At 45.9% G+C, this 26,070-nt stretch overlaps 1 protein-coding gene across 1 annotated transcript in view; it reads left to right on the plus strand.

Annotated features, from left to right (window-relative positions):
* The window catches only part of ZBTB16 (zinc finger and BTB domain containing 16), a 183,166-nt gene that overhangs the window by 34,483 nt on the left and 122,613 nt on the right, over window positions 1-26,070 (plus strand). The gene's annotated exons all lie outside the window — the stretch shown is intronic.

Consider the following 26,070-nt stretch of genomic DNA (forward strand, 5'->3'; position numbering starts at 1 on the left):
ATAGAGAAGGAAAGAGAGAGGCAAAGAGTTTTCATCTGCTGCTTCATTCCCTACATGGTTGCAGTGGCCGGATGGAGTCGGGAGCCAGGACCTTCATCAGGGTCTTCCATGTAGGGAGAAGGGGCCCCAGTACTTAGTGGAGCATTTTCCACTGCTTTTCAGCTGCCTTCGCAGAGAGCTACATTGGATCCGGAGTAGTTAGGACTCAAACTGGCATCCTAGTGAAGGATGTGGCACTGCAGGCAGTGTTTTAACTTGCCCCCCCCCCTTTGTGGGCTTTTATTTGTTTTATTTTGGCACTTAAATAATTAAAAAATAGTCTATGGCACTGAAATGCCAAAAGGGTTCATTGAGGAAGGAAATTCGATCTAGGTTACAGCACTTCTGAAAATAATACAAGAGGTATTTGTGGTTGTAGACTTGGTACCTGTGTGGTCAGGGTTTTAGTCACCATCTGGGCTATACCTTCTGCCCTCCAAACTGGTGGCAGATGTAGCTTCCGAATGGAAGCTTTTCTCTCTTATTCCTTATTTTTGTTTAGTTTTTATCTAACGGCAAATGACAAACTCCCCAGGGAATTCAAGTGGGAAGAAGTCTGTCCCCAAATCAGAACCTCGAGTTGAAAATGTTAGCTCTGGAAATGGAAGTGTTCCCTACCCCCACAGTGGTTTCGCAGCCAGCAGCCTCCCTCTGAGCTCCTCAAGGTTTGCTGGCCAGTGAGGGGAAGGTATGGCGCTCACCATATATATAGTACCCAGGAGCGTAGGCGCGTAAGCGCGCTGGCGCCCATCTGAGAAAGCTTAACTTTGGCATTTCTAGGTAATGCCAGACACAGTGCTGCCTTCCCACTTAATGTAGCTATACATTGATTGCTTTTAATTAGTGTTGGATCTTTTTTGGTGTTTTGCAGCTTGGGATATATAAAAAGTCGGAGTTAAAAAGAAGAAGAGCTAACTGCTGACATTCTCACGAGTCTGGCAGAAATGAACACAGGAGCTTTGGAACTCTAACCTCCCCCACCCCCTTCTCCATCCTCCTTATTTTTATCTTCAGGTGGGGTGGCAGTGAGGGAAGGAACACGTGCCATTAGATGGGTGTCATCTCCTTGGGCTGTTGGGACAGACATTATGCATCTGTGTTGAAAATTGAGGTGTGGTGAGCTAGGTTTTCATAGCAGTCGTGTCATTGATGTGCCGGAGGAAAGGGTTTTTGTTGAGGGGACAGGAGGTGGGGAGGGTCTGTTGGTGGTACAGTTTAGAAATGCTCATGACCCTTGCCTGATTTTCAAGTCAGACTTCCTCCCATTTGCTCACCAGCCTCCCTGACATTGTCGAATTCTACAGTAAACCTTTCAGAGGTCCTCAGCCCTGCTCTCTCCTCCCTGCAGTAAATTACATATTAAAGTAGCCTGGTAACTGAGCACTGGTTGCTGTGAGATAAGGGCTGGGAAATCAATATGTTTGCCATGTGGCTGCTTGTTTATGACACCTGCCTCTGGAACAGTTGAGCAATGTTCTGTTTGTTAAGGCTGCATTTCAGGAGCTTGTATCCTAAAACAACCTGACTCGGGGAGAGAGAGCAAGCGAGGAGAGAGATGTGTTACAACTGATATTGATTTTAGTTTTTCTCAGTATGGAATTACACTTCTCAGCAATGGTCTCACAGCTTCTGATCCCTGTCTTGTGAGGAGGGGAGTGGATGCTGTGGCACTCTAGACACAGATACATGCATATCAACATCCATTTATTTGGTAATATTTATGATGTGGCCAGTTGGAAGCAGGAGCATCGTTTGTAACAAGGAAGTGAAGGTGTTGTTTAAATTGGTCTCTTCTCCCAGACCCTGGCTTACCCTGATTCAATGCTCTCCAGGCTCTTGGTCTTCCATGACTTTGCCTTTCAAAAAAAGAAAAGCAATGGGAAATATGGCTGCTGGAAAGTAGGCATTTGGACTTCATTTAGTGAGGTTTGAGTTTAGCCCATGAATGAGGCTGCCGTCTTGGGACCCTGTGTGTTGGCCAGTCCGTAGCAGTTAAAGTGGTTAAAGCGGCGTGCTAGCAAGTGGAGCAGTGGTTGTGTGTGATGCATGAGTGTCGCATGTGGAGGCAACCTTTTCCTCTTCCCTTGGCCTCCCAACGCTTATTGGAGAGATTCAGTAGGGAAAGACATGCATTTCCCAGCATGTTGCTTGAGAACAGTCAGACGTTGGGGTATAAAATATGCACTCTGTTGGTGGGCTTGTGGCTGCCAGGGGTGCACACCCTTCCCATGTTCCTATACCTTCTGAGAAGTCTTCAACCTTTTCCTTCATGCATTGTGTCCTGTGGCTCCAGTGGCCTTACACAGAAACAGGCGGCTGTGCTGTATCTTAACCCGATGTGAGTTAAAGGCTCGGGAAGAGGAGCCCTTCCAGAGGCACCACAGAGGCTGCTGCAGTGTGAGTTGCTGCCCTGCCTGGGGAGCCCCACAGACGGGGCTATGCTCTCTTGATGACACTAATACAGCCTGAGACCTGATGTTTGTGTTTGTGTGTTGTTTTTTTTTTTTTAACTCAGATTGGCAGGTTCTCTTTAATCAATAGTGGCAAAATGTCTCTTTCTTTTCTCTTTTCCACATGATGGTAAATGGCCTATCCTGTCATCTCTCTCTGCTGTGCTCAGCCCAAGGTGATACTTAAAGTTGGATGGCAGGAGCTTGGGGTAGGAAGGTTTGATGAGCTTGGCTCCATCAGCCCAAGCCCAGGAAGAGGGCTGGATCTGCACTGCTGATGACTATTATGATCCCAGAATTCAGGTAAAAATATTCTTTCCTCATCTACTTGTGTACCTCTGAATCACCACTAATTTAGTGGTCATGGGGAGAGGATCAGGGTGTACTTAGTTTTATTAATTTATCTAGGTTTTTGTTTTTTTTTTTTGAGATGTATCCATTTGCTTAGAAGGCAGAGTTTCTCTGTCACACACATATACATAGTGGAGAAAGAGAATGAGAGAGACAGAGAGGGAAAGAAATCTACATGCTGGTTCATTCCCTAAATGGCTGCAATAGCTAGGGGTGAGTCAGGCTGAAGCCAAGATCCTGAAACTCCATCCAGGGTCTCCCACATAGGTGGTAGGGATCCACGTCCTCAGGATGTCTTCCACTGCGTTCCCATTCCCAGGCATACTAGTGGGACATGAGTGGAAAGCGGAACAGTTGGGAATCGAACAAGCCCACTAACAGAGTGCACATCTCAGCATAACCAGCAGCTTAACCCACTGTGTCACAACTCTGGCCTCCAGTTTTTCTGGTTGAGACATGACTGGAGGATAGACGACTTGACGTGGGGCCTGGAGCTATGTGTATGGTTAACCAGTGCTGACAATGCATATACAGCCATTTGGGGAAGTGAACTGGTGGATGGAAGATTCTGTCACTGTGCCTTCCAAACAAATGAATGAATCTTTTGTTTTCTTTTTAAAATATACTTACTTGCTTGAGGGAATCACAGTGTAATATGGGAGTTTGGGGGTGTTAGCGAAATGGTCCCTTTCCTCTTGAGTTTACTCAGGCACCAATGGAAAAAGATGAAGCTCAGTGAGGCTGCTTCCAATTATTGTAGCTTTCTGGGACAGTCCCTGAGCGGTGCTGGGAATTGAAGCGATTCCGACCTTTCTGATGGACCCCTTTCAAGATGCAACATATCTTGCTTCGTGAAATTACTAACCTTTTACAAGACTGTGGTAATGACGGATAGAACGGGGCCAGAGCGGGCCTCTCACTTCGAAAGATCAGTGCTTTATTGCTTTCACAAAACCTCCTGCTGGTGTGGGAGTCCAGTTGAAACCCGGGCATGGGCAGTGGCCTTGGAGCTGTTGTCATGAAGGTAGACCCCTCTGGTCCATCATTTCAAGGACTTGGGGGAAACTTGTGGCCAGGCTAGTTTTCTTGGGGGATGGGGAAGACTTTGGTTTTAGACAGTTATCATCCTATTGAGGGATATAGAACTCTTTCTCTAATGCTCTCTGGCCCAGCATTCGGGGCTGTGGAGGCATGTTTTCTGGGTTGGATTGATTTATCTGTTTAACCAGACTTATTTGATGAGTTTGCTAGAAACCTGAGTGACAGAAGAGAGCAGCATCACATGGTGCATTTGTGAGAGTGCATGTTGGAATCCTGTAGGCCTAAATGCAGAGCTAGGCCATGTGGCACTTGTGTGCCTCCTTAGACACATCCTGGTGACATTCACAGGGTCAGATCTGTCACTGGCAAAGTTACTGTGACTGTCCAATGGAAAAACTTACACAGATCTCCTGACTGTTCTTATGAAAATATCCAGAGAGCCCTGGCTCCCGTATCCTCATTTCTCTTCTTAAGAACAGAACACTTGATTTTATTTCTTTGTGTTTTTTAATGTCATTGCACAGATGGAGACAAAATTGTATGCCTTTTGCTTATTTTTGTCTCTGTTATGGTGCTGACAGGCAACTGGTGATACCTCAGATGGGGAGGGAGAAGGTTAAGGTTTACGAGTGACTCCTGTTTTTTGGATGAAATTGAATGCTGTCGCAGGGAGGGAGAGCTTGGGGTCAGTCACGTTTCACTTCAGTGGTCAAGGACCCCTTTAGGTAGGTGGTCTGCTTCTCTCTCTGTCTTGGTCTTGTCTGGGCATTTAGTGTTGGTGGTGAACATGCCAGTGGGAGGTATCCGTACAGGCCCTCCTATGTGGAGCTCCAAGGTTTGGCTACTCTGCTCTGTGTGTTAGTTCTTTTTCTGTTTTCCTTTCGAGGAAAAAAAGAATCCTTTAAAAAAATGCTTTGGAAAGGCTTTTTTTATTGTGGTTCTAAGGCACTGGTGAACTGTTGGCAGCCGAGTTGGGCTGGAATCTCATTGGGGATGGAGGCTGTGAAGCCGCTGTTCCTTAACATTCTCTTGGTCTTTTTATGCAAGGACTGTCCTCTGGATCCTTGGTGAATTTCTCACTCTGTGGTTTTCAGGAGAAAGGTTTGTCATTCATCGTCACTGTTCTCATCCATCACAGCACTCAGGAGGTGCTCACTGCAGAGAGGGGAGAGGGAAAAGGTAGCAGAGTTGTTCACACTTTTTCTTTCTTCCAGGTATGCTTGCCCTCCCCCTCGCCCCCTGACTTTCTGACCAGGCTGTGTAGGGGGGTGGGGAGTGAACTCTTGGAAATGCTTGCACCAGCGTTTCCGGGATGGTTTTGGTGTGTGTAGAAAAGAGGGGGTATCTTTAGTTTGAAACCCTGGGGGTTGGCCCTGCATTGTTGAGGTGTAGTTTAATAAGAGGTAAACTGTCATTTAATTATTTATAGGGTGCCTGGAGAATTTTATAGACAGGAGCACCTAGGGCAGTTTTACCTTGAAAAGGCCAGTCTTGGAATTCATTGCAGGGGGTTGGCCTTCTTGGGTTTGAAGCCTCTGATGGCTCCCATTGTTTGTAGCCTCCAGTACCAGTTGTATGTTGGGTAGGGTGTTTGCCTGTATAAATTCATCTAGTCCAAAGTGGGTACCCTTGCAGACTGTTACGTCTTGCTCTTCCCAGCTGCTGGAAGTATTAAGAATTTATTTGAGGGCAAGTTCATAAAAAATGAGTATTGGGGAAAAAAAGCTGTGCATGGATTTCAGGTGTGGTGTTTGTGTGTGTGTATGTTTTGTACCAGAATGGGTATATTGTTTAATCTCATTTCCCCACAAACTTATTTGAAGATGCCTCTTATCAGTGATGTTGAAATTTGAGGTCAGTGGAATGACACTTTATTGCATTGATCACAATATCTACTTTAAATCTTGCAGCTCCAAATAGGGGTTGAGAGACCTGGAAATGGTTGAAAACCTTCTCCTGCCTTTTAGGTAGTTTCCTGTATTATATAGGAAACAGGAAAAAAAGTGCACAATGCAGGCAGGAATTAAAACAGAGTGGCGGAGTGGCAAAGGTGGACTTCTCCCACTCCCCAGCTTGAGAACAACGCGCAATTTGCCTGTCTCCTGGTAGTGGGCACAGAGAGGATGCATTGCACCCGAATTGCCAGTTGGCTGAACATTCTGCTTAAACACACATTTCTTTCCCTCTTTTTTTTTTTTTTTTAAATGTGAACTGCCTTCTGGGACTAAAGTTTCAGTGGTTGGTTTTTTGACTTTTTGCTTTAGAGTCTCTACCTGCATTTGTGTTTTGGTAACCACATATAACAGCCAGTGGAATCTTTCTTCTCTTTGCCCTCTCTGAACTTTCCAAAGAATGGGGCCCTATCTCTTGGGGGATTAACTCCTTGTGGGCCTGTCGTTGGTGCTCCCCCACCTCACGTCAGCATCTAAACCTCTGCACACAGGATGTTTTCTCCAGTGCTTATCAGATGGTTTAGGAGATGCGTGGTAAAGATAGAGGTAACGTTTAACCCACCCTGAATTCCTTTCACGAGCTGGGGCCCAAAAAGAGCTCAACCACAGAAGAGAGAAGGCTTGGCTGGAACAAAAGATGTTGGTTCTGTGGTGGGGTCGGCGGCTCACTTACCCACTCTGTGGACCCTCATGTGTGGGTTTGGAGCCTGGATAATCAAAGGGAAGTTTAACAAACTGTTCTTTATTGTGTGGGGGCTGAATGCTGAGTTTGTGGGTTGTCCACACCAGTTCCTTTTGTTTTCTCACCCTCCTCCCTTCCGCCTTGCCCTGGCATTTTGGCCAAGGTGCTCAACTGAAGCACACTTGCTCAGGTTGTGTAGGGAAGGGAGTGAAAACTGACTTAGATTCTAAGAAGCAACACAAGGCTCTTTGCTACCGTGATGCGTTTGAATTGTGTAGAAGTTTGAATTTTCTTTATAACCTCGGTTCAACACACATGGGAGATTGGGAACTCACTGTGTTCTGCTTTTCAGCCCTGCAGTGGTTCCTCCTCTGAAGGCAGCAAGGGTAGAAGCCAGGTAGGGAGTGGTTTAACAAGGCTTTAGAAGTGAACACCAGGCATGTGCAAGCCTGTAGACATTGCCTGCCAGCAAGAGAAGGACAGGGTGAATTGGTGAAAGACGTCTGCCTTCACTTTCAGTACTTAAAAAGTACTTCTCATTCTCTCTGGATCACAGCTGGAAGGCAGAGGAAAGTACCCTGGAGCAGCTAGCTCCCAGCACCACGCCCTGTAGGGAGGATTTGGGTTTTCTGGGAGGAGGGTGAGTGGAGAGGGAAGAATGCATTGGTTCTACTTTGCTGCCATTGGTTGTGCATTCTCCAGAAACGTCTCTGGGGTGATTTTCAGAGGCAGTGCAAAGGGAGTAGGAAATCCTGGGAACCAGGAGACCTGGGCTGTGGTAGCTCACTGTGAGAATGGGCTCTCTGAGGCTGCAAAATAGACAACGTCACTGTAGCTTCTGCATCATGCCATTTTGTGAATGGGCATGAATCAGCTTATGCTCTTCATGAAGATACAGGCAGTATCTCTGGCTTTTTGGCCATCAGAAGGGGAGTGTGCCTGGAAATGAGAGGTGGTTACTATACTAATAGTCATACTTCCCCTAACACTTCCATTTTATACAGTAGGCCGGCAACGCTACCCTTGCGCTTGGGGAAGATACATTGGGGGAAAAACAAAACATCGATGGCTGGCACCTGCTTGGTGAACATTGTGGTATGTTTAGGATGTTTCTTCTGATAATTCATCCTGGTTTTCTTTGTTGTAATCTGAGTACACGTCTCTGCTTTTTGCAACACACCTGTGAGCTAGACAGCTCAAACTCTTGAGTTCATTCTCTGGTTGAAGCCCTGGGTGGGGCTGCATTTTGGTGGAGGTAACAAAAAAGAGGTGGGGTGTGTGTGCCAGCTCCATTTAAGGCAGAGATCTGGCCTCTCTCTCTCTGTTCCCTGTTTGTTTATAAACTCTGCTTAAATGAGGTTTTTTCCATTCCCCTCTCCCCTTGTCATTCTCTCCTCCTCCTCTTATCCTAACAGTCTCCTAGGTAAACTTAGAAGGAAGACAAATACTTCTCCAACTGTCACCAAGGGTGCCATAAAAGAGACATTTGGACAGTGGTTCTGGGGAGATCCTTGTCTTTGCTCGATGTTAATACAAAGGGATTGGGGGTAGCCCAGATCATCAGGGGAAGACGGTTTTTCTTCATTTAGCTTTTAATTGCTTTCTTTCACTTTTATGTATAAAAGATTGTCCATTTAATTAACTCAAGAATGCAATTTCAAAAACACTAATGCTTTACACATGATGGCTTTTAAAATAAAAGTAGCATTCTAATATTGCGTAATGTTTTCTTGTCCCCTCCTCTCTACCAGCCCCAGCCCTTCAGCTGGCATTCACCTTTAGCAGGAGAGGGTTGTGAAGAGGAAAGCCCTGGGCTTGCTGCTGTGTGTCTGTCCTCCCCTTCTCACCCAGTCGGACCCTTTCTGGAGGGTTCTGTCCCTTTTCTGTTGAGGGGGGTTGCTCATCCCTGCCCCCCTGTCCCATTTCTTATCTGTATTTACCCTCTTTTAGGGTCACTGTGGCCTCTACTGCCTTTTAAGAAGCTTCATTATGATGGATTAGATGGGAAAATTAAAAAGAAAATAAAACACGAACACTTAGCTCTGGTTTCCTTTGGTGATTTCATTAGAAGTCTGTATAAATTGGCCCAAGGGCCTATGATTTCACAATCCTCTCTTTTCTGGCAGAAAAGAAGTGTAGTTCTTTCTTATTTCTTCTTATTCCCTTGCCACTTCCAAAAATGATGTGAATTCTTTGGGCTTTTTTTTTTTTTTTTTTTAACTGAGGGAGGTGCCACTGATCCTAGAATTTTGCTTTTCAAACCAGCTCTCATAGCCCAGTTCCCCAAAATACTTTTTATTTAAACACTTTTTTTCAAAAAAGTGGTTTTTATAAGTCTTGTCTTTACTGGTTGGACTTATGAAGGGGCAGGCGTAAAGCTGGAGACAAGAAGATACATGGAAAAAGTTTGTAGAAAAATGGAATTAAAAGATTATTTTGGAGGAAAACATTTTGAAATCCCGGCATACTTGTTTTTCATAATATATGTTTTCCATGAGGTTTTTTAAGAACTCCTGTGTAGATGTGCCTCAGAAAAGATCATCCTGGTCCCTGTTACAGCCGTGAGGTGGTGGGGACCAGGTATGAGTGTAGGGGACCTGTGACCAGCCCTAAGGTCATGCTGCCAGCATGTTAAAGCCCACGTGAGTGTCACTGACTTGGCAGAAATGACCACTTGCCTAGACAAGTGTAGTTGGATTCATCCGGGTCCTGGAAGAGAACTTGGGGTTAGTGACATTCACTCATGGCTTGTGTTTTGTTTCCGATGATGGCGTGAGAACTTTATAGGCCTTGTAATTTGCACTGTAAAAGCACTTTGCTTTTGGATCTACCTTCACCCATGCAAGGTTTAAATTAACCCTGTTTCCTGTGTTCCGATCCATGTGCTACAGAGATGCCGAACTGCTCAGAGTGAACATGTCTCCCTGCTCTGCCAGGGGCTTCTGTGTGCAGTGGTGCTTCCCTCTCTCTTCATCCTGTGAGTCGTTTCTCCAAAGCACACTTTTTTCCCCTTCAGCCTACTCAAGTGTTGGCAGCATGGAATGTTTCATCCTGGGAGAACAATTGGGTAATCATTTGAGGTGATTAAAAAGATGGTTTGCTTTTTTACAAGGTGTGTGTGTGTGACTCTTTCTTGATTGTGTGATGTAAGTAGGTATCTGTGTATCCTGGGAAAGGGATGTGCAATGTGTCAGCTAATGGACCTTGCATATAGCTGGGCTGGGAGGAGCTAGAGATGGGAGATGGGGTATGCAGTATAATACGTTTATTGTTTTTGTGTTGTTTTTGAGAAGAAAGATTTCTTTTTTTCCTCCAAGTTTTTTATTTAAAATAAATAAAATATTGGAAAAGCAGATTTACAGAGAGAAGAAAAGAAAGAAAAATCATCCATCTGTTAGTTCACCCCCCAAAATGGCTGCCATGGCTGGAGCTGAGTTGGTCTGAAGTCAGGAGTTAGGAGACCCCCTTTGGGTCTCCCACGTGGGTGCAGGATCCCAAGGCTTTGGGATGTCTTCTACTGCTTTCCCAGGCCATAATCAGGGGGTTGGGTGGGAAGTGGAGCAGCCGGGACACAAACCAGTGCCCATATGGGATCCTGGTGCTTGAAAGGGGAAGATCAGCCAGCTGAGCTATTGTGCCACCCCCTGAGAAGAAAGCTTTTCAAATGATTCTGGAGCAAATGCATAATATGGTGGGAGTTCTGAGACCCATCTTTTTTCCTTAAATCTGCCTTCCTTGCAGTGAGGTTCCATGTGCATCTGCCCTTCTGTATTATTCCTGTTGCTGGTTCGCACTTCAGGAAGCTGCAGTGTTGAAGATGCTGGGATCGCATACCTTAGTTCGTAAGAGGAGAAGCCGACAGGGACCATGCACCAACTGCTCTTACTGCAGCAGCGGTCACAGTATCTGAGCTTTAGAGTGGAATTGATGGCCGTGTGTTTCTTCATGGTTCTCTGCAGTAATAGCTGTCTGCCTTATTCTGCAAGGAGTCCAAGTCTTTAAATTCACCTGGGAACTTTGAGCTCTTCTGCCTCCTCTTTCCCTTTCCCACTCAATTCACTGTAGGACACCTCATTTATTAGGGGATTGCCAGTGAGGTGGAGGTAGGGAGGAGGATGACAACTCAACTAGATGGTGGTGGTAGTGGTGGAGGCTGCCCTCCTCCCTAGGTTTGGTGGGAAGTGGCTGTGGTGGTGCAGCCCCTACAGTGTGCCCACCTCTGAGCTTGGAATTGGCACCTGTGATCTCTCTTAGTCTTCTCCATAGTCCTTGGCATCCTGGTGTTATAGATGAGATTCATGGTGTTGGGTTGCTGTGATACATCCCACAGCTGTCTGATTGTTAGCCTGCTCTCTTGGTGCTTTCTGGAATTTTCTCTGTGAATACAGAGTTGGCTGGACACAGTGTTGATGGGCAGATAAAGGTAGGCACCCAGCAGAGGCTGCACCTCACCACAGGTGTGCTTACCTCTGTGTTTGCTTTGTCAATGAGTCAGTCCCATTTTTGAGGTGGGTGGCAGCATATCTGCTGTTCTAGTCCATGATAGGCTCAGGTGAACTGAGAGCTATCACTGTGTTTGTGTGTTGGGGGGCAGTCTGGGAGGTAGGGGTCGATCAGGGGAGAGAGTAGTGTTAGGTGGGAGTCAGGGCAAGGAAGGAAAAGAGTGGGACCACCATGTCCTTCTCTGTGAGGCACCTTTTCCTTCTGGTGGAGTTCACTGCTCTGCAGTGGCTGTTCATATGACTGTGGCCATTGTATAGGGAACTTTTGTGCCATCATGAGCTGGCCCTGTCGCTGTTTGGCCCAGTGCTGCTTCTGTAGGAGTGTGGCTGGTCTGTGAGAGGGAGATGGAGTGTGGTGCTTTGAAGTTGGTATCTCAGTTTTAGCTGGGATTTTGGTGAGACTAAAATGGCTGCACCCTCTTCTGGAGCAAGGCCCTGGGCTCCATGTCCTGGTGTCATTCCCTTTTGGATAGATGTGAAGGTTGGTGGAATTCCCCAAAGCTGGAGTTGGGGAGCACAGAGAAGGCCAGATGTTTTGCATAGTTTTCCTGTTGCCCTGATCAGGAATGTGTTCCCTCAGGACAGGTTATGGCCTGGAAGTGAGCCTAATGTAAACATCCTTCCTGAGCGGGTCTCCTTCATCCAATTGCAGTGGTTGGGGGTGGGGGGGTGGCACAATGAGCAGCTTGGGGGTTGGGGAGAGGAAAAGCAGAGTTGGGGGAAGGGGAGACATGCAAGGCTGTCTTTGGCCACCTTGTGGTGGGTCTTGAGGCAGGCACAGGGCGGGTCTTGACTGGAAAACTGACTTCATGGAGTTAATGGAACAAGAACTGGGACAGTTCTCTTTTAGGCGACTGACTTCCCTCAGGCAGTGTTGAGGGAAACAATGGGAGGGAAACTGAGTTGGGTTAGAAAAACCAGGATGAGGAAGGAGAGGAGCAGTGGAAGATCAGAAGGAAGCCACATGGAAACTTCTGGAAGGATCCTACCAACTCATGCTTAGATTAGATCCTACAAGGACCAGGCACAATGGCACAGTGGCTAAATCCTCACCTTGCAAGCACCGGGATCCCATATGGGTGCTGGTTCAAGTCCTGGCTGCTCCACTTTCCATCAAGCTATCTTTCTGTAGCCTGGGAAAATAGTAGAGGATGGCCGAAAGAAAGGAAGAGAGGAAGAAAAAGGCAGTAGAGGACGGCCCAAGGTCTTGCAACCCTGCACCTAAGTGGGAGACCGAAAGGAAATCCTGGCTTCAGATCAGCTCAGCTCCAGCTGTTGTGGCCACTTGGGGAGTAAATCAGTGGACAGAGATCTTTCTGTCTCTCCTCTCTGTAAATCTGCCTTTCCAAGAAAAATGAATACATCTTTCAATCAATCAATCAATCAATCAATCAATATCTAGATTAGATCCTACATCCTGAAGATGATCTGAAGGATTAGACCATTCGACCCAAGTCCTTAGAAGGACTTGGAAGCTCTTGAGCATCATTATACTTTGAGGAAACTGGGCTTGAGGGATATCAGGAGAGAAGGAGAGTGAGTGTGTGTGCGCACTCACGCTAATTACAGGAAAGGCTCCTGGTAAGGGGTTCTTGGTGCCATGGTGAGACCCTTTTCACTCTTTTTGCCAGTTTATCCTATTTCGTTGAGGGACTCACACTATCAGAGAATCTGAGGTTTCACTTGGACCCTGGGGGTGGCAAGACTGGGCAGTAAGTGGTGTTTTGTGGCTGCCATTTGCACAGGTCCTCCAGCATGAGTCAGGGGTTGCCAGGAGCCATTCCCCATTCCTTACCTGATCTTCCCTGGGGAGTGTAGGACTGCTCTAGGAAAGCTACCACAGCCATTTTAGCCCTGTAAGCCTTCAGGACTTTTTTGTGAGGCTGGCTTAAAAGAATTTGCAAAGATGCCAAGACTGGCCCATTGGTGTCACTGATTCAAAATCAAAGAATGAGGGTCGGGTATTGACGCAGACTTTGGGGTGGTGGTGATGGGAAGCTTTTCATCCTGGTGTTGGAGAATCTTGGTACCTTGAGTATGCCAAGAAGATGGAGGAAGTAAACAATCTAGTTTGCCTTCAGGATGCAGAATCTAATCTAAACATGATTAAGTTGATTTGATTTTATAGATTGGAATTTCTAAGTGATAGAAACTGATGAGGTTAATGTGAAATATTTACTTAATAAAAAGCCTCATTACCTGATGCTGAAGGGTAGAGAGAGAGAAAAGACTCTTGGTAACACGTTTGATCTTTTGGAAACGAAGTTGGATTCAAGTTTTCTTGGTAAAAACTAAATTCTGCGATCTTGTTTTTACACATGCTGTGCTTAAATATTAACACCAATTGAGCAAATTGCCTTTTAACTGCTTTTATTTGCTTTCATTAACAGTATAATTTAAAAGCTCAAGAATTTGCATGGAACCTGTTGTGCATGTTGTGGGGGAAAACTATTCATAAATTAATTAATCGTGAGAACATTATCTGTGTGGAAGGTCATGAAAAGTGAGCCTGGTGTCTGGAAAGCCAAGAACATGCTTTGCTGTTTCTTGGGGACATGATGTACTTTTGGCTTAGAGATAAGGGGTGAAGGAGTGTGTGTGTGTGTGTGTGTGTGTGTGTGTGTGTGTGTGTGTAATGACTTGGCTGGATTAAGAAAAATTCTACTGCGTGGCCGTGGTTGAAGTTAAGTTGAGTGAACCTAATTACACTGTAGTTTGTTTCCAGGCAGCTAAAGGCAATACGGATGGTATTTAAGCACCACTTTCAAAATTAAAGCAACCTATATAATTGGCTGTAGCTGCTTAAATTGTTTATCTCTGCTCTCCTCCATCGTGCAACCCTCCCCATCTCCTCCTTTCTTTGACTTCCACACCAATAGGGAGAGAGAAAAGGAACTGGCCAGTTCTGCCAACCACCAGAGTACGCCCTCAGTGAGGGATGTGAACTGTGTTGTCCTTTTGTGAAATGACTCTAAAGATCTTAGAAGTTTCCAGGGTGAGTTCACTGAAATCAGTTGCTTCCTTCTGTACAGATGTTGTGGTTTAGGAGCTCGGCCAAGGCAAACATTGTGAGTGAGAGGCAGAGACCACCGTGTCCTGGAAGCAGCAGGCAGTGCCTGGCGCAGTTGAGGGCTGCTGTAACACCTGTGTTTCACACTGCCGTCTTGCCTCTCCTGGTGCTGTTGATCTGGGGTGGTTTTTCTTAATGGATGTAATCTGGAGTTGAGTTTTGCTGGGTCTGTAGATGCCAGAATGCTGTATTTATTTATCCTGAGTGTGTTTATTGGCTCCTGTTGAGATACAGTCTTCTTCCCCTCCCCCCCCCCCGCCTTTTTTTAATTCTGAGTCTCTGTCCTTTTTTTATGAAGCTTCCAGATCTACTTCAAAATAAACGAAGACTCTAGTGTGCGTGTGTCAGGTGCCTTGTTTTCAGGTGGGGGTTGTGCATTTTAAATAATCCATCTTTAAGACAGTCATATGAGTATCTAAAATGTAAATGGAGTAAAGGAGATAGGTAAATTTGACTTCATCAAAAACGATCAAACTTTTATGTGTTTTCTCTTGAGTTTCTGCTCTTTCCTTATACAGTTGTTGATTTGCTTTCTATATAAATCAAAACTACTAATCCTTCACTTGTCAAATATGTGGCAGTTGTTTTTTTCCCGAGTTTGTCGTTTATTCCACATTTTTATTGTGGCTCTATTTATCACAGAATGTTTTTATTATTTAATTTTAAGTGTCAGAGTGACATCCTAGAATGGATGGTATAGAGCCTTAGATCATCATATCATGCAGTTTCCATTTGGGAAGAATATTTGAGTAGAGGGAGGGAGAAAGTGAGGGAAAGAAAGTAGGGAATGATAAGGATGAACGGTATTTCAAGGATGATTTTTTGCTGTTGTTGTTCAATAAAAAGGCCTACTGTCTTCTTTGGTTTTAACTTTCTTTATTTGAAAGGCAGAGCAACAGAGAGATAAAGGGAGGAAGGGGGTGAGGATATAGGGGAAGGAGAGAAAGAGAGCAAAGGCAGAGAGAAAGAGAGACAGAGAGACAGAGAGAAAGAGATCATCCATCTGCTGGTGCATTTCCCAGGCCAGGCCGAAGCCAGGAATCGAGAGCGCCATCTGGATTTCCCATGTGAGTGGCCAGAATCCAAGCTTGGACCTGGGCCATCTTCTGCTGCCTTCCTAGGCACAGCAATAGAGAGATTGATTGTAAGTGGAGCAGCTGGGAGCAATGGCTTATTCTGCTGCACCATAACACTTCACCCCCTTCCTGTATCCCTCCTGCCACTGACTTCTGAGCAGGGCTTTCCTCTCTAAGGGGAAACCTGCTCTGGTGCTTTTAGCATGCTCTTGTGGCATAAAACTTCCCGTATCTTGAAGAGTTTCCTCCTAAGAGTCACCAGAAGGCGGTTCCACCGTGTTTTCTCTCCCACTTGAAATACATGTTTCATAAAGCCATGTTGGCTTGATTTTTTATTTTGTGCATTTTTTTTATTTGTGGCAGTAAAATTTCTTAAACAAGGTTTATATACTTATTTGAAAGTCAGAGTTACAGAGAAAAAAGAACACAAAACATATTTCACAGATTCCATCTGCTGGTTCACTCCTAAGATGGCTGTGACAACTAGGGCTGTGCCAGGCCAAAGCCAGGAACTTCATCTGGGTCTCCCACCTTCCTGTACTTTTCCCAGACTACTCAGCAGAGAGCTGGATCAGAGAGGAGCAGCAGGTTCTTGAATGGTGCCTATATGGGATGCTGGTATCACAGGTCGTGGCTTAATCTTCTGTATCACAACATTGGCCCCAGTAAAAACTTTTTTCTTTGTTTTAATAGATGTTTTATTTTTTTTAAATTTTATTTTGATCATGTGTACATAGCTGAGAAGGATGCATGTTCATGTGGACTGCATACCAGAATTGGAAGCGTTGAGAAACAGGGGAAACGTGGACGAGACCTCAGTTTTCTTTTTCTTCTTGCAACTTGGGGAAGAAGGGAGAGATGGGGAGAAGCGAAACCCAGCACTCCAACTACCTCAGTATCCAGGGATGAGGAATGGCCACCCGAAATCATCCCAGGGTCCCCAATGTGAAGCATGCTCTGAGGGCTCTGCTCAGGAGGTTTTGTAGTTCTGTTGATTTTGTTGCTGTAAGGATGAGGAAATCTTTCCAAGGTCCATGGGCTGACATAGTTCACATTAGAGTCTCCATTTGTTCAAATACTTGCAGTCAAAGCTTGGCTGGGAGAGTTGTCCAAATTGCTCTGCCCTCCATCCTCTATTACGCACTGGATGTCCTCTGCAGGCCCCAATGAACTTCCATATCTCCCATGTGCTTCTGGGCATGCTGTTTACCACACTGTCTTCAACAACTGAGGAGGCCCAGTTCAGACACATGCATTCCACAGTCAGACCACACATCCTACGATTCTTCCTGTGGTTGAAGTTCTGAGTCCTCTGGTTCAGTTTGGGGTAGGAGGTCCCCAAAGAAACCTTGTCTCAGGTGATCCCAGACCTGACTTTTATGGTGCCAACCAGTATGAGGTCTGATTCAGTCCGTCATCCACATCAGCCTACACACACACTGGTAGTTGCAGTTGCTGGATCAGTTCTCCAGCTCCATCTCTTATGCAAACTGATGGATGCCCTCCATACCACACACACGGCTCTCACTCACACACCAGTGGGAACTACAGTCCAGTCGGAGTGACCCCCCCATAACTTCCACCAGGCCGACCCTGCTGTGGTTCCTGCATGTGCAGTAGACTGGTCCAGTCTATCCTGCATCCCATTTGTCTTTTGTACACACCAAAGAATGAAGCCTAGTTCAGCCTGACAGACCCCACTGTCCAGTCTGTGCTGGTGGGTGTTATCGCCTGTTCAGCTATGACCACCCCAGCCCTGGTTCTGATGTTCACCAGTTGGGGGCTGCAGCTCATCAGAGGGGTGCCTACAATTTCCCTACCCTGTCTACTTCCAGTCCTGGATCTTGTGCTTTCCAAGTGCTTCTGTCGTCTAATCTGACAGGACTTGCCCCCATTCCTAGCACTTGCCAGCTGATGATACGGCAAAGCCCAGCCAGCCTGCACTTACTCTGGCTCATGCATGCAGAAGTGGATATGGTTACCCTAACCTGGCTGTCTCCCTAACCCAGCTCCCATGCAGGCCAATAGGTATTGTAGCCATGCCCAGCCTGGTTTGCCCTTGGTCCCAGTTCTCATGCTCACCAGCAGGAGCAGTGGTTCAGCAGGGGAGTCCTTGCTACCTCCTACTGGGCTTGCTCACCCCTTCCCAAGGGTCTCACGTGTGCTGGTGGGTGCTGCAGCTCAGTATGGCATGGCCTGCCTCACCTTGGAGTTTGTTGGCAGGTGCTGCAGCCTGGCTCTGCCCAGTCTACCCCAGTTCCAGCTAATGCTAGTGAGTGTTGCATTCTAGCCCTAGTAAAATTTCTTTAAGTGTTACATTTTTCTGTAGGTTGTTTCTTAACAGTAAAGAACCTATATATACTTATTTTTTAAGTTTTTGGGTTTAAACTTTTTTTTTTAATATATCTGAAAGACAGGTTACAAAGAAAGAGGAAGCAGAGAGACTCTTCTATCCACTGGTTCATTCTCCAAATAGCCACTGTGGCTAGGACTAGGCCAAGACAAAACTAGGAGCCTGGAACCTGGATCTTCTTCCAGGTTTCCCATGTGGGTATTAGGACCCAAAAGCACCTGAGTCATCTTTGGTTACTTTTCCAGGCACATCAACAGGGAGCTGTAATAACTGGGTTGTGAGCTGGCATCCATACAGAATCCTGTTGTCACAGGTAGAGGCTACACAACAAGCCAGACCCCAGTCTACACTATTTCTAGCGTTTATCAATAAATAGTCTTCCAAACACATCATCTCTCCTATATTCTTTCTCCATTACCTTGTCTGAGAAAGGGCTGCACCTCGTCCAGCATTCAGATACTTGGCATAAATTAGAGTGAAGGGTTTACTTGGAGACTGGCTGGTATTTGAGGAGGAAGGCAGGGGAGCGGACCAGGTAAGAAGGAATGTAGAGTTATAGCACTGATCTCAGGGTATTATTAATCTAAAAGCCCTCCAGTCTTGTGGTCCCTCCCACTCCCAGATGAGTTACCAGCAGCTTATTCAATAGTCATTTATTGACTGCCTGCCTACCTGACGGCTTTGGGTGGGGGCCGAGAGGGCATGTGAGACAAATAGAAATAATATGTGATCTCTGCCCTTGGAGGCAGTTCTCCAAGATTTAGAACACTGTTTTTCAGGAAAAAGAGTTAAAAGATACAGATACTTTGTGTTATCCCTCCATTCCCTTCTGTTCTTTGTCTTTTTTAGAAGAAGTGGACTCTGGTAAGGACCTTTCCCAAAATCGTCTCTAAGGAGGTTATTGGGGCCACCTAGTTAGCCACCTAGTTGGCCTTGCTTCTTCGTTTGTCCAGTTAGCCATTCAACAGAAAGTTATGCAATCAATATTAGCTGGATTAGTTGATTATTGGCAAGTGTTTAGTGCAAGAATGCTAAAACTGAAGCCCTTTTTCTATTAGAAATCTGATCTTTTAGTATCACTGGTGGGATCAAATTGCTATCAAAAATTCCAACTCCATGGATTGGCCTACCATTAACCAGTACTGTTTCTACCTGCTGGGCATAATTTTGGGGACTACTTAATTTGGATTTAGAATAGCCTGGAATTCTAATTGGAGATGATTTCTTTAAAGATTTATTTATTTTTACTGGAAAGGCAGATATGCAGGGAGGAAGACAGAGAGGAAGATATTCTGTCCATTGATTCACTCCCCAAGTGGCTGCAGTGGCTGGAGGTGAGCCAATCCAAAGTCAGGAACCAGGAGCCTCTTCTGGGTTTCCCACGCAGGTGCAGGGTCCTAAGGCTTTGGGCCGTCCTTGACTGCTTTCCCAGGCCACAAGCAGGGAGCTGGTTGGGAAGTGGAGCTGCCGGGATTAGTCCCAGCACCCATATGGGATCCTAGGGCATGTGCAAGGCGAGGACTTTAGCTGCTAGGCCACCGTGCCGGACCTAGAAATGATTTCTTAAGAACATGTCTGTCCCCAATGCTTGATACAGAGTTTGGCACAAAAATAGGAGAGCATTGAATGTTTGTTGAAAAAGCAAATGGAAAAAGATTGAAATTTATGAGGCTGCTCTCTTGGGGATGGTAGGGGAAACCTGATTGGAGAGGCACACACAGGAGTTGGGTATTTTATCTTGCTGTTGTTCAGACTGGTTGAATTTCTGAAATATTGGTTAAAAGTTCTTGTTCTTACAGTTGTACCACCTGGGAGATCTTGTGTCTTTGTAGCTGCCTGGAGGTGATGGAAGCCAGAGTTTAGATATCAAAATTTTGTTTCAGTTTTTACCTGGATTCTTTCAGAAACAGGGCACACTTTTCAGTACCTGGGCAGAGTCAGGATGGAAGCTAAGGTGTTTCCAAGCTGGCTGGGCTGATTTTTCTTAGAGACCTTTGCACACTCTTGTTCCACGATGGGTTACCAGGATGTAGGACTAGAGACCTCGGGCCACTGATCCCTCCCTTCCATCCTTCTTTGCTTTTGCTAAGAGGGAGGCAGGATGGTTGGGTAAGGCTGGGATACTGCATAGCTACAAACCTGGATCCTTTTACTTTAAGAGCTAAACTTTTTTGCTGTGGTATCTGGGACAAACCTGGAGAAAGCAAGCAGTCATTTATATGTGAGTATGACAGTGGGGAACAGCGTGGTCTGTGGCCTCTGCAGAGGTCGAAGGTGAGACAGACTTTCTGTTGGTGTTGATTCCCTCTGTGTGTGTGTGTGTGTATGTTTAAACTCCCTCTCCTTGTTATCTCAACTCCCAAATACCAGCTTTGAAGTCTGTTTTTGGTACTTGGAGAGGACTCTTAGCACATGGGCAGGTGTTGGTTTTAGTGGCCAGGGGAGAGTCCCAAATTCTTCTGGGAGAGGGAAATGGGTTCCACCATGTTCTTAGCCCTATGGCAGGAGTCCCCAGCCCTGCACCCTTCCTGGGCTGTGCTGACCAAGGATGTCTCCCAGTGGAGGGTGTGTGCTGGGTTTCTCCTCTGCTTTTTAAAGCCTGTCTGAAGGGATCTGTCTTCCATCAGAGTGACTGAAGAGAGGCTGTCTAACAGGCACGTATTAAGGTTTCATTAATCAAAGACACTTCCACTGCCCCTTTACAGAAACACAACTGCTTTGGCTGTCCTCTGTTGACAGCCTGCTAATTTATCTTTTCCCGAGGAAGGGAGGGGAGAAGGACGGGGAGGCAGGGGCGTGGCCCTGTTCTGCAGAATGGCTCTCCCACCCCAGGTTCACATGGGCTTTCAGGGGACTGTGCCCCTGCTAGATTTACTAATGCAGAACGGGGGTCGCCTGCTACACCTCCTCCCTGCTCCGGCCACACAGTCAGAACTACCACAAGTGGACCCTGGAGATGGGGTTACTTGATTTCTTCAGTTTGTGAGAAAAATTGCACTTTTGACTTCCAGCTTCCAACTTTGCTGCAATCAGAGACAGAAAGCTTTAGGAGAGAGAAACAGGAATGTAAGTGCATGTGTATATACGAGTTCAGCAGACATTTAGGGTGAGGTTAAGGAGTGATGGGGACGTTAGTGCTGAAGGAGCCATTGACCTGAAATACTTCAGTCTTCTTAGCTCAGGTTCCCCTCAGGTTCAGGTTAGAATCTGACCCTCTGTAACCCTTGGCCCAGAAGGGGGCATTTAGAAACCTCTCCGGGCCTCCCAAGTAGCTGATTCAGCACCATGTCCTGCTTTAAAAGCTAGATCTCTGATGGGGAATAACTTTGAACTCACTTTGTTCAACTCATCAAATATTTGCTGAGTTACCTACCAGATGTGCTTGGCTCCACTGGAGAACTACTAGGAACACATATTCTTTCTGCTGGCTTTCAATTTAGAATTGAAACTACTACGCAGATGGCCATAATAAAAGGTAGAATAAAACGTGTTCCCTGAGACCAGTAGAAAATGGAAACTTCCAGAGGGGTGTAGTGACCACTGAGTTGAGATCTGCTGTATTCCAGACAATGGTAATGCAGAGATTCAAAGAATTACTTCTTGTCTGCATGAATCTAATAAGCTAGTAGGAGGTAGTGGACCTATAAACATAATAGCATATTAGCATATGATGCAAGGAAAAAGGACAGAGGGGATGGTGAAGCAACAGTTGATTATACTTTGAAGGGGTTGAAGACAAGACCTTGCTCAGAAAGTGACCTCTAATCAAGGTTTTAAAAGTGGGGAGGAAGATTGCTCGCTAGACAAGAAGGAAAGTGCTTCTAAGAAGAGAAAATAGCATGTGTATAGGCCCAGGGAAGTGGGATGTTTGACCTCCCAGGGGCTTGAGATGTGTGAAGCAGATGTGTAGAGTAGAGGTGATGGCTGGGAACTGGGTTGAGCTCAACAAACAGGTCTTGCTTGTGCAGCAAAAGGACCTACTCTTTGCTCTGTGAGTTTGGGTTGGAGGTGTTGCAAGGTTTTCATCAAAGAGCTATGTTTTAGAAGAGGACCAAAACACTCCTGAGTATTGGCACTGAGAATGAATTTGAGGGAATTGGCTCGGAGTCACAGGTATACTAGGAGCCAGTAGAGTGGTTTGGGTTGGGAAGAAGTAGGCTGAATCATGGCAATCTAGAAAGTATACTCTTAGACTGGGGGGGGGGGCGAATCTAAAAGGAACTCTGGGTAGAAAAACACTACAGTTTCTGTTTTGGGAGAACTTTGTCAAGGTGGCATGTGTGTTTGTGATAAGTCGTGAAGGAAAGCTGTGTTGGCAAGCGGAAGACATCCATTGACTAATCCAGTTGTACTCATTGACTTTTGATGACATTTTAGAGTGAATAAGACTCGTAAGTATCTTAATTCCAAGGCAGAAAAACAGTATTTTTGGAGTTCCCTGAATAATGAGAAGTGTTTTCATCAAAGCTCTTTATTCATATGTGTGCTGACATCTGGGGAACAGAGATAGATATTTTTTTTCATTCTGGATTCCCAAGCCATAAGCTCTTTCCCTGCTCCTAGTGAATCCTTTGTAGTTAGTGACTGATGGTATCATGACTCTATGAAATTTTAATCCCTGGCTGTATAGACTCAACTGGCTTTATCATAGGAGCCCAGGTGTGTATCTGAAATTCATGTCTTGAATCTGTTGCATATTTGATCACTATTATAAAATTCACACGATCTGCAAAATACAGGCTACGATTTCTTTTTTTTGACAATGTCAACTGATTGTCAGATGTGTATCATGGAATCTGAACTCTTGGAGATTACACGATTAACCGTCTCACCTGCAGAAACTTAGGCCCTGGGAGATGAAGCAGCCAGAACTTGTACTTTCTGTTTCATAGTCTGTCTCCTTGCTTATTCCTAGAACAGGTGGAAGAAAAGTAGTCTTGAATGATGGATTAAGAGAGAATAATGCTTCTAGTAAGAGAGACTCGGTGGTGAGACAGAGTGCTCTGACTTCCCCAGTTTTCTGTGTCTCAGAGTCAAGAATTCTGGAGTGGAGGAGCAACAGAGACTAAGGAAGGACCCCATTTCACAAGCAGTGACTTATAGTGGAGATTGACAGTTCAGGCTGACCCTTGGGACAAACCGTGTAGGGAGATGCTGTGTGAATGGGCAGGTGTAGACACATATCCTCTCTCTACCACTACCATTCTCTTTGGTAACCTAGAGCTTGCTTGATGGATTTCCTGCTAGGGACCCTTGACCTTAGCATCTATGCTGTGATGCAAAAAGGCTTCTCCCTGTGAAGCTAGACAGGGAGAACTTGACAAGGTGCTCTGGGTTCATGTGTGGGGCGTGGGTCACTGACGTTTATAGTTGGCTTGGTGGAGGACTCTGGAAGAGGTCAAGAACTTCTGTTTGGTTCTTAGCAGAAATGAGTCATGTGGGTTTTACCAGTGACAAGAATGACAAGAACTGCAGCTCTTGTCCTTCAAAACCAGATTTTAGTTAATTCTCCACTGTTGTGGTATCTTTGAATCAAAGTGTTTAGGTGCCTTATTTGACATCACATTGTTAGGAAGCCATGGAGCTGGGACCTTGATGCTGATTCTCTGGCTTTGCTAGTTCAGTGGCTCCCTGTTTCCTTCTGGCATCCTAGCAAGGGAGGAGAGTGACACACTATGTTGAATGAGAAACACCTGTCCTTAGGGGATGGCTTTCTCAGAGGAAGATGACAAAACTTTCTCTGGTGATTACAGGAAGGGCAGAATCCCAGGGATACAGCTGAAGGGTGTTATCTGGAAGTGGGGGAACAAGCAAGGTGGCCTCTTGGGACCTTCACAGGAGGAGTTCTTTGAGGGTGGAAGAGGAGGGTTGCTTAGAAGGTGGATGAGTGCCTGAGACCAACAAATACCTTTTGTCCCAGGAGCTGCAGAGGCTGCCCGAGCCACCTCAGGCCTCCATTCTAGAGGCGCTGTCAGGATGAATGGGGTTGGAAGCAGGTGCTGTCACAAAATAGCAGAAAAGGAGCTCAAGAGGATTGAAGGTCCAGGGGCAGCCATGCGCCTAGTGGAAAGTCAGATCACCTGTTCCCAGCCTGCTGCCCTGTCCCTTGCCCCCATTCATCTTGGACAGGATGGAGGCACTGTGGTCCCCACCACCTCCTTAGCCATCATCTATGACTCTTCTGCCTTTCCCTCAGGATTCCTTCCTCTCATCTTCCCTGAAAGCCACATAGCCTCAGCCTCTCCAATACGGCACCTACTGTGGCAGCACCTAGCCATGGAGCCAGTCTCCATAGGAAATGGTTGAGAAGAGAAGTAAAGGAGCAGTCGTGGGCACTCAGTTACCTGTGAAACCCTATCATGGTCAGAGAGACCATTTGGCTGCTTGGAGTCATAGGTGTCAAGTATTGATCAGATCCCTAGTCTTCTCACGGAGGAAGTTCTTCCATTGTGCTGGGAAGTGTACGGTGTAAGTCCTGCTTCGAAGCTTTTGCCAACTTGTGTGGGGTAAACACTTCCACTGCGGCTTGTTTCAGGTTACCAGGGGATGTCATTGAGAGCAGAGTCAGGAAGTAGTGTATACCATAGGACAGGCCAGCTCCAGGGCACCTTGGCTTCGGATTGCCAGCATCAAACTACTGCAAACTACTGCCAGACTCTGGAGTGGCAGTCTCATCCTTGTGGAGGTACTTCCTCAGTACATCAAAACTGGAAATCCATGGCTCTGTTCTTCGTCTCTCCATTCTCATATCCGGGTTTTGGTTCTGGCTGGCCCTGTGGATATTCAGTGAAATTATTGCTGCTCCTGTTGCTGCCTTCAGTGAAATGTATGCATTTGTGATGCCAGTGAGTCATTACAATCCCATGAGATTTGGTGTAATTATGATCTCCATTTCACAGATGAGGAAACTGAGACACAGGCTGGGTAAATGCCCAGGGTTTCATATGGCTTAACTTAGAGAGTCAGAATTTGAAATCAGAATGATTTGATATCAGATCACAGATTCTGGCCCTCCTAGTTTTGGATAATTCACATATATCTCTAAACTTTGAACTCTTCTTTGAAATTAGGGTCCTAAGAGTATAACCTTCCTTCCTACTGGCAGCTCCTCATTTTGGGCTGTTGAGATGGCATCTCTGAGATGTGAGGTTCATGATCGATTAATGGTGAATTTGGTTGCAAGGCCCTCCCTGGCTCTTCTCCAAGACACTTCTCCAGCCCCAAGTCCACAGATTTCACTGAGGACTGAAATGACTGCATTCTTCATAGATACTGGGTTTGCCTGTTCCAAAAATGGTGATTTCTATAGCAACCATTTATTCTAGCAGATGTGTGCCTGGTATGGTTGGCAGAGAGGGTGGGATCAAAAATGGAAACGGCCTTTTATTCTTCACTTCCTGAATGCACGCCCTGCATGTGATGCACGGAGGAGGGGCAACATGGCATCCTTAGCGTTGGCACGAGATCTCTGGCCGGCAGAGAAGTACATGTTGCCGACAACTGATCCGTGTCTGGAGATTCATGTGGACTCTGTTGGGTGTGGAAATGCATCCTTTGGCAGATGGACCTGTTGGTTTTTAGTCAATGAATGTTTGTCACTAGGTCTCTCTAGAAGGTGGCCATTTCTCTGGGACAGGGAGTTTAAAAATCATGAGAAGACTGCTTGGTTTCTGGCCTTGGGGTCTTAGGATACCTTTGCTTGTAAGAGGTTAGGCTGGTAAAATTGCTTAGAGAGTTCATTGTGACATACAGGAGCCTGTGGACAGGGATACAGACCCACCTTTGAAAGGCAGATGAATGGAGTTATGATCTAGCTGTCTAAACTCTTTCTCTTGTCCTGGACCAGCATGTGCATCAGGCTCTATTTTCACCTTTCTTTAGATCACAGAGTCTGAGTGACCACCCCAGGACACTCAGGTTTGCTTGGGGCCTGATTCACCTTTCCCCGCCTGCCTCTCCAGTTCTACAAAGAACAAGAATCTATCTAATGAGGCATAAGGAGGGTCTGTCCTTGGCCAGCTCCTCCCTGAAGGCTTCATGCGATCAGGGGTGCCATTGTTTTTCTGTTCAGCCTGTCACACAAAATCTAAGATGAGGATTCAGCAAGGTCTGGTGCCTGGTGTTTTGTCAATGTCTGCCTTTCCATGGGTCATCACCTGTTGGTGGCATGAACTCTCTGGTGTCTCTTTGTAACAACCTCAATCTGTTAGATCAGGGACCCACCCTTACCACTTCATCCTTAGAGATCCTGTCTCTAAGTACAACTCCATTGAGGGCTAGAGCTTCCAGGTGGTAATTTTAGGGACACGATTTAGGCTGTGCAGTCATAAAGCATAATAACATGGCTGCTGGCATCTAGTCTAGGGCCTTGTGGATTAGGAGGGGGCTCTGTGGGGAACCCAGCAGGACATCATTGCATACTACATGATTATTTATACTTCAAAGACAATGTCCTGTGCCAGGCTGGACTCAACCTCATTGTTATTTTTTAAATTTTGATGTATTTTCATTTTATTTGAAAGGCAGGAAGTGAGAGAGATTTTCCTTTCATTGT

This window comes from Ochotona curzoniae, unplaced genomic scaffold (assembly GCF_017591425.1).
Source record: "Ochotona curzoniae isolate NIBS_2020 unplaced genomic scaffold, NIBS_Ocur_1.0 contig_2723, whole genome shotgun sequence".
NCBI classification, from domain to species: domain Eukaryota; kingdom Metazoa; phylum Chordata; class Mammalia; order Lagomorpha; family Ochotonidae; genus Ochotona; species Ochotona curzoniae.